At 40.6% G+C, this 9,590-nt stretch overlaps 1 non-coding gene across 1 annotated transcript; it reads right to left on the bottom strand.

Moving 5' to 3' along the window:
• Window positions 1-1,465: 1,465 nt before the first annotated feature.
• On the bottom strand, window positions 1,466-1,572 carry LOC141662614 (small nucleolar RNA R71). Its single transcript, XR_012550720.1, has one exon. It is a non-coding gene; the product is annotated as a small nucleolar RNA R71 (small nucleolar RNA).
• Window positions 1,573-9,590: the final 8,018 nt, after the last annotated feature.

A 9,590-nucleotide genomic window follows, 5' to 3' on the forward strand; every position in this document is an offset into this window, starting at 1 on the left:
GATTTCATATGAACCCATGATGGCGATAAGTTCTATTATGGGCTAATCGTGATCATGGGGTTGCAACGGATTTATTATGGAATTCTTTAGTTAATTGTTTAATACTTTAGTGTGTGATGATTGCATGATATCTAGTATTGGTTGTGCGTATTCGTCTTATGTGTGTCGCGAACATATAAGATAGGGTGTTAATCTCTTGTGAAGCGACGGTGGATCTTGAGATTTAGAATTTGCCATGCTAGCATAGGTTCATGTACGTTGTGCATGATTAGTGGGTAACTCTAACAGTTTTATTTGCCCTATGTAATCAAAAAGGAATAACTTGTGCTTAAATCGTTGTGTTGTCAATTTCTGTAGACATATAGGAACTCAACATAATTGATGACTATTCAACTTCTATTTTAATTGTGGATGCTTGGTGGAATGGTATTAGTACAATGAAAGTTGGCTTTTATCAGTTTCGTGTTATTCGATTAATATCATCACTGTCACATGCTAAAGGTAATAATAATGGCTATAGAAGGAAGTAATAATGAAGTTGTGATCTCATGAGTGTTTTATTATTGATAAATTGAAGTGTTAGTTAAGTGGTTAATTAAGTAGTTAATTAAGTAGTTAATATTTAATCAACAATTTTAAGTGTTATTATCTTAACATTGAGAAGTAATCATACATTGGTGAGTGAGTTAATTAGACAATAATTTAGTCTGAGTCTCTGAGGGAACGAACTAGAAAGTATTCTATATTACTTGCGAACGCGTATACTTGCGTGAATATTAGCGCGTATTTTCGCCCTAACAAGTTTTTGGCGCCGCTGCCGGGGACTCGGCGTATTTGTTTAGTTTATGTACTTACCATCATTGGTCATTAGGACTCAGTGATTAGGACGTAGTAGTTACTTATTTTTTCTGGTTGTGTTTCAGGTACTTAGCAAGCGTTTATGCAAACTCGTTCTCGTGCTCGCAAGAGGACTTTAGATACAGCTGAGGAGACAGACGAAGTTCTTGATATTCCGGAGAAGTTAGATTTTGAGGATTCGGATTCAGGAACTGAGCAGAAAGAACCAGTAAACATGGGAGATCGTATTGCTCAAGCTGATCCAGCTCTTATGGATTTTTCTCGGCCTAAAATTGATGACATTCAGTCAAGCATCCTTCATCCGGCTATTCAAGCTAACACCTTTGAAATGAAGCCGGGCACTATTCAGATGGTGCAGAATTCTGTTTCTTTTGGAGGAGCGGCAACTGAAGACCCCAACATGCACATAAGGAATTTTGTCGAGATCTGCAGCACTTTTAAGTATAATGGCGTGACTGATGAGGCTATCAAGTTGAGGCTTTTCCCATTCTCACTAAGGGACAAGGCTAAAGACTGGTTACATTCTGAACCAGCTGGGTCCATCACTACGTGGCAAGATCTTGCGCAAAAGTTTCTGGTGAAGTTTTATCCGATGGCAAAGACTGCTGCTATGAGGAGTGCTCTTACTCAGTTTGCGCAGCAACCTACAGAATCTATGTGCGAGGCTTGGGAACGCTACAAGGAAATGTTGAGAAAATGTCCACATCATGGAATGCCGGATTGGATGATGATCACTGGTTTCTATAATGGTTTGGGGGCCCAATCTCGGCCCATGCTCGATGCAGCAGCTGGAGGCGCCTTATGGGCTAAAAGCTATACTGAGGCGTATAATCTTATCGAGACGATGGCTGCAAATGAGCATCAAAACCCAACTCAGAGGATGACGTCAGGCAAGGTAGCAGGTATTCTGGAAGTTGATGCAGCCACCGCTATTGCAGCCCAGCTCCAAGCGCTATCAATGAAGGTTGATTCTTCGGCTACGTATGGAGTTAATCAAATAGCTATGGTTTGTGAGCTTTGTGCAGGTTCTCATGCTACGGATCAATGTTCTCTTGTAAACAAATCTGTTCAGTATGTGAATAATTATCAGCGACAACAGCAGCCTGTGCCAGCGACCTATCATCCTAACAATAGAAATCATCCAAATTTCAGCTGGGGGGATAATCAGAATGCTATTCAGCCACCATATCAGCAAGGAGTGAGTAAACAGTTTAACCCACCTGGATTCCAGCAACCACAACAGTATGCTACAAGGCAATCATATCCTCAACAGGGAAGTACAGCTGCACCCACTAGTGCTGATTTTGAGGAACTTAAGCTGTTGTGCAAAAGTCAGGCGGTTTCTATCAAGACCTTGGAAAATCAAATCGGTCAATTAGCCAATGCAGTGCTCAATCGTCAACCTGGCACTCTTCCCAGTGACACGGAAGTACCAGGCAGGAAGGAAGCTAAAGAGCAAGTCAAGGCTATTACCTTAAGGTCTGGAAAAGTGGCTGATGCTGAAAAGGCAAAGGAAGTCAAAGCTGAAGTTAGAGATGAAGAATCTAAGCAAAAGGAGAAAGCGGCGGAACCAAGGAAGACTACTGTTGAACACACTCTGCCTGAGGCTAATACAGGGGAGAAACAACTCTATCCTCCACCACCTTTTCCTAAGAGATTGCAGAAATAAAAGCTGGATAGACAGTTCGGGAAGTTTCTGGAGGTGTTCAAGAAACTTCACATCAATATACCTTTCGCTGAGGCTCTGGAACAAATGCCTAGTTATGCGAAGTTTATGAAGACTATTCTTTCAAGGAAGGTGAAACTGGATGACCTTGAAACCGTTGCTCTCACGGAAGAATGCATCGCTGTTCTGCAACAAAAGTTACCACCAAAACTGAAAGATCCAGGGAGCTTCACCATTCCTTGCACAATTGGCAATCTGACGTTTGACAAGTGCCTTTGTGATTTGGGAGCAAGCATTAATCTGATGCCGTTGTCGATCTTTAAAAAACTGGATCTGCCTGATCCAAAACCCATATACATGTCGCTACAATTGGCTGACCGTTCCATTACTTATCCAAGGGGCATAGTTGAGGTTGTGCTCGTCAAAGTGGATAAGCTCTTCTTTCCAGCATATTTTGTTATTCTGGATTTTGAGGAAGATAAGAAGATTCCCATAATCTTGGGGAGGCCTTTCTTGGCTACTGGCCGTACCTTGATAGATGTGCAAAAAGGGGAACTTACTATGCGGGTCCAAGATCAGGATGTGACCTTCAACGTATTCAAGGCAATGAAATTCCCTACAGAAGATGAGGAGTGCTTAAAAGTGGATGTGATTGATTCTGCTGTTACTTCGGAACTCGATCACATGCTAATGTCTGATGCATTGGAAAAGGCCTTAGTGGGGGATTTTGACAGCGATGATGAAGATAGCAACGAGCAATTACAATATCTGAACGCTTCTCCCTGGAAGCGAAAGCTGGACATACCATTTGAATCTCTTGGTACTTCTGACCTCAAGAACGCTGAAGGGAAGCTCAAACCATCAATAGAGGAAGCACCTACCTTGGAGCTCAAGCCATTACCTGAACACTTGAGGTATGCTTTTTTAGGTGATTCATCTACGTTACCTGTTATTATTTCATCTGACCTTTCAGGTAGTGAGGAAGACAAGCTCTTAAGGATTTTGAGAGAATTCAAATCGGCTATTGGATGGACCATAGCAGACATCAAGGGGATAAGTCCTTCATATTGTATGCATAAAATTCTGCTAGAGGAAGGTAGTAAGCCAACTGTGGAACAGCAGCGAAGACTGAATCCCATCATGAAGGAGGTGGTGAAGAAAGAAATTCTGAAATGGCTAGATGCAGGCATCATTTATCCTATTTCTGACAGCTCGTGGGTGAGCCCCGTACAATGTGTACCTAAGAAGGGAGGTATCACTGTGGTCGCAAATGAAAAGAATGAGCTCATCCCTACTCGAACAGTTACAGGATGGAGAGTATGCATGGATTATAGAAAATTGAACAAAGCCACAAGGAAGGATCACTTCCCTCTTCCATTTATTGATCAGATGCTTGACAGATTGGCGGGACATGAGTATTTTTGTCTTCTGGATGGTTATTCCGGGTATAATCAGATTTGTATTGCACTAGAGGATCAGGAAAAGACTACCTGCACTTGTCCATTTGGCACATTTGCTTTTCGCAGAGTTTCGTTTGGGTTATGTGGCGCACCAGCCACCTTTCAGAGATGTATGATGGCTATATTCTCTGACATGATTGGAAATAACGTCGAAATGTTCATGGATGACTTCTCCGTCTTTGGACACTCATATGATGAATGTTTGAATAATCTGCGCGCCGTACTCAAAAGATGTGTGGAAACTAATTTGGTGCTTAATTGGGAGAAATGCCATTTTATGGTGCGTGAAGGCATTATCCTTGGGCATAAGGTCTCTAGCAAGGGTCTGGAGGTGGACAAGGCCAAGGTGGGAGTCATTGAAAATCTTCCCCCACCTAATTCTGTGAAAGGAATCCGTAGTTTTCTTGGTCATGCGGGTTTTTATCGGCGATCCATCAAGGACTTTTCAAAGATATCTAAGCCGTTGTGCAATTTGCTTGAGAAAGATGTGCCTTTCAAATTTGATGATGAATGTTTGGCAGCATTCGAGACTCTCAAGGAGAGTTTGATCACGGCACCAGTCATTACAACACCAGATTGGACAGAACCATTTGAGATGATGTGTGATGCGAGTGATTATGCGGTAGGTGCAGTTCTGGGACAGCGCAAGAAAAATCTCTTCCATGTGGTCTACTATGCGAGTAAGACTTTAAATGGTGCCCAATTGAACTACACCACTACTGAGAAGGAGCTTTTGGCTATAGTCTTTGGCTTTGAGAAATTTCGATCTTATCTGCTTGGTACGAAAGTAACAGTATTCACTGATCATGCAGCTATTCACTATCTGGTTTCTAAGAAGGATTCGAAGCCGAGACTCATTCGTTGGGTGCTTTTACTTCAGGAATTTGAGTTAGAGATCAAAGATAGAAAAGGTACTGAGAATCAAGTAGCTGACCATCTCTCTAGGTTGGAGAATCCCGATTCTACTTCACAAGATAGGACGTTAATCAATGAATCTTTTCCGGATGAGCAGTTGTTTACAATTCAGGAGGAAGAACCATGGTTTGCAGATATTGTAAACTATCTCGTCAGCAATATAATGCCTCCTAATTTGACATCCGCTCAAAAGAAGAAGTTTCTGCATGAGGTGAAGTGGTATATGTGGGATGAACCATATTTGTTTAGACAGGGAGCTGACCAAATCATCAGGAGATGTATCCCGTTCTGTGAGACGGAGGGGATATTACGAGACTGCCATTCCACGGTTTATGGTGGACACTATGGAGGTGAGAAGACGGCAGCTCGTATTCTGCAAGCAGGTTTTTTCTGGCCTACTTTGTTCAAGGATGCTCATCAGTTTGTTTTAAGGTGTGATCGTTGCCAAAGAGTGGGAAATTTTTCAAGGAAGGATGAAATGCCATTAAATGTGATGCTTGAAGTCGAGGTCTTTGATGTATGGGGAATCGATTTCATGGGGCCTTTTATCTCGTCTTGCAATAATCAGTACATCTTGCTGGCAGTCGATTATGTCTCAAAATGGGTCGAAGTTAAAGCTTTACCGACAAATGATGCAAAGGCAGTGCTAAATTTTCTTCATAAGCAAATTTTCACAAGGTTTGGAACACCTCGGGTAATCATAAGTGATGAAGGATCGCATTTTTGCAACCGTAAGTTCACTTCTATGATGCAACATTATAATGTGAATCATCGAGTAGCTACTGCCTATCATCCGCAAACAAATGGTCAAGCGGAAGTGTCTAACAGAGAGATAAAGCGTATTCTAGAGAAGGTTGTTTGTCCGTCAAGGAAGGATTGGTCTTTAAAGCTCGATGAAGCTGTTTGGGCTTACAGAACAGCATACAAAACTCCACTTGGGATGTCACCGTTTTAGTTGGTGTACGGTAAGGGATGTCATCTACCGGCGGAGCTTGAGCATAAGGCCTACTGGGCATTGAAGAAATTGAACCTGGATTTAGATGCAGCTGGTAAGAAAAGAATGCTTCAGCTTAATGAACTTGATGAATTTCGACTTCAAGCGTACGAGAATAATAAAATGTATAAGGAAAAGGTGAAGAGGTGACACGATAGGAAGCTACATCCTAAGTTATTTGTACCAGGGCAACAAGTTCTTTTATTCAACTCTCGGCTCCGACTTTTTCCTGGGAAGTTGAAATCAAGGTGGTCTGGACCTTTTATTGTCAAAACTGTGTTTCCACATGGAGCGGTGGAAATTTTTGAGAATGATTCGGACCAAGCATTCAAGGTTAACGGTCAGCGGTTGAAGCACTACTATGGGGACATGGCAAACCGAGAGGTGGTTAGTGCCATTTTGTTGACTACTTGAGAAAGGTACGGAACGTCAAGCTAATGACGAAAAAGAAGCGCTGCGTGGGAGGCAACCCATGAATTGTTGTTACAGGAACCCTTAAAAGTTAATAACCTATCCAAAAACACAAAAAAAATCAGAAAATAGGGGCTGAATTTTTTTTTTTCCAGAGACCCTCTGCGCGCCCGCGCAGCTATGCTGAGCGGCCGCGCAGGGGTCGAGTTCCAGAAAATTTTTTACAGTTCAGAAAAAAAAAAACAAACAAAAACACAAAAACAGTTTTAGCCCATAAACCCACGAATTTTTCCCACTACCCCATCATTTTATCCCTTAATTCCCAAACCCTAATCTAATCCACACCCTATATATACATACACCTATCCTACATATCTCCCACAAAACTTCCTACACTTAAAACCTCTCACAAATATCAAAAATCAGTTCTTACACACTTTTATTCACGAATCAATGGCACCCAAGAGAGCACGCACTATTGACAGCAGCAGCACAGTTCCTACTGCTGATTCATCGAGGGGTACTGCTGCCAGTTTTTGGTGAGGACTCTGCATACCCGCCGCCTGATACTCCACCCACTGAGGGTGATGATAATGATGACTCCGAGTAGGTATACCCTGTGTTCCTTTCTACTACTTTCACTGAGGACAGTGAAGATTTTTAGTTTGGGGGTGGTAGTTAAGGAATATTGTGTGTGTGTCATTTAGTTGCATATTCATGATAGTTTAGTTCATATAGTTGCATAATTTATGCCATTTAGTTTTTTTTATGAATGTCATGTAGCTCATGCATTTACCATGATCCCTTTTGCAATAAGTTATCGACTGAATGGTGATATTGATGCGAGTGTAGTGATAGCATTAAAGTGATATTAAGTTGTGTAGGTTGATATGCATGCTAGAAACAATTGTAAGTCCACTAAGTCTTAAAGAATGCGTAAGGGCTAGATTGTTGTTATGATTTGGTTGTTTTCAAGGTCAATCTACTTATTATGCTTAGAATTCGATTATAGGTTCTTAGTGATAAAGACATGAAAAAAAGAAAAAATTTTGGAGAAAAAAAATATGGAAGTTGTTGCTAGTTGTGGCTAGGCGTCAAATGGCTAGTAGCCGGCTCGCATATGTTGCGAGTAGTCTAGGGTTGAGCAAGATGGAGCGAAACGTACTTGCTCAGAAGTTATTAAAAAAAAAAAAATTTGCATAATTGATCAAGAGTGGGCTCTTTGGTATTCGAGTTATTAAGTTCTTAGGGGACTTTGTGCCTAGTGACCTAAGGCTTTTAGAGTCTGGGATCCGCTAACCTAACGCTTGTTACATGGATAGCATTGTATAAGTCTTTTGTGGACCTCACTCATTGCACGGTCAAATAAGCATTTGAGTTATAAATAAAAAGCACGATTCCGTAGTAAGCTCCAGAGTTCTTGTAGTGTTGTATATCACTTTGTGCTTAGAATTTTTATTCTTTGTATAATCGTAGGATTGCCTTGAGGATAGTCTAGTCATAGTAATTGGTCTAGTTCCGAAGCATATCTGTTAAGCATTTGCACACACCACGTTTCTGGCTGTATGTCCGTTTGCATGAGTTTATTGATCTTTAGTTGTCTAACTGCATTCGTTGAGATGTGACAATTTGGTTGGTTAATTGTAGTAAGGGGGATCGTTGCATTTTCATATAGATTGCATTCATGCATATTTTTATTTGTTTTTGAGTCTGTGACGCTTGAGGATAAGCATCGATTTAAGTTTGGGGGTGTGATAAGTGGCATTTTATACCACTTAGAACGTCTTAAAATGGCTTAAATTGGTGTCTTGAAATCAAGTATTTTGTGTATTTGATGCGTTTTTCTAGTGTTTATGCATTTCAGGGTATTAGTTGCATTTCGGGGGAGGAATCATCAAGAATAAGCCTTGGCATGTGTTCACCATTGCGAGAGGAAAGGAATGGGCAGATTACGGCGAAGAAACGGAGCAAACCTGGATTTTTTCCAGTAGAGGCCTGCGCGCCCGCGCAGCAATGCTGAGCGGCCGCGCAGCAACCTGCGCGCCCGCGCAGCTATGCTGAGCGGCCGCGCAGGGTCGGGGAAAAAGATAAATTATTTTAGACTTCTACTTCTGTTTGGCTTCCAACTTCTATGTAATCTGAGTTTTATGGGACTATTATATAGGTAGATTTGAGACGTTTTCACAGAGAGTATTAAGGGGATTATGTTTTAGATTATGTTTTACGCAAGAAGCGAAGGAGATAAGGAAGAAGACCGATTTAGCACACCGCAACGAAGAGGAAGCATATTTTCTTGTGATTCTTGTTTCGTTGTAACGTTGGATGCTAGTTTTCTTGCTTTGACTTATTTACTCTTGTGACGTACTCTGTTTTAATATAATTAGTTTAGTTATTATTTTCTTGTGTTTGTTTATCATGATTTCATATGAACCCATGATGGCGATAAGTTCTATTATGGGCTAATCGTGATCATGGGGTTGCAACGGATTTATTATGGAATTCTTTAGTTAATTGTTTAATACTTTAGTGTGTGATGATTGCATGATATCTAGTATTGGTTGTGCGTATTCGTCTTATGTGCGTCGCGAACATATAAGATAGGGTGTTAATCTCTTGTGAAGCGATGGTGGATCTTGAGATTTAGAACTTGCCATGCTAGCATAGGTTCATGTACGTTGTGCATGATTAGTGGGTAACTCTAACAGTTTTATTTGCCCTATGTAATCAAAAAGGAATAACTTATGCTTAAATCGTTGTGTTGTCAATTTCTGTAGACATATAGGAACTCAACATAATTGATGACTATTCAACTTCTATCTTAATTGTGGATGCTTGGTGGAATGGTATTAGTACAATGAAAGTTGGCTTTTATCAGTTTCGTGTTATTCGATTAATATCATCACTGTCACATGCTAAAGGTAATAATAATGGCTATACAAGGAAGTAATAATGAAGTTGTGATCTCATGAGTGTTTTATTATTGATAAATTGAAGTGTTAGTTAAGTGGTTAATTAAGTAGTTAATTAAGTAGTTAATATTTAATCAACAATTTTAAGTGTTATTATCTTAACATTGAGAAGTAATCATACATTGGTGAGTGACTTAATTAGACAATAATTTAGTCTGAGTCTCTGAGGGAACGAACTAGAAAGTATTCTATATTACTTGCGAACGCGTATACTTGCGTGAATATTAGCGCGTGTTTTCGCCCTAACACCGACCCGAATGACTTGACGCCCTTAGGAGATCCTGATGATCCAAATCTTCCATTCACCGATGAGATTA

The sequence above is a fragment of the Apium graveolens genome, chromosome 5 (genome assembly GCF_009905375.1).
Source record: "Apium graveolens cultivar Ventura chromosome 5, ASM990537v1, whole genome shotgun sequence".
Taxonomy (NCBI): Eukaryota; Viridiplantae; Streptophyta; class Magnoliopsida; order Apiales; family Apiaceae; genus Apium; species Apium graveolens.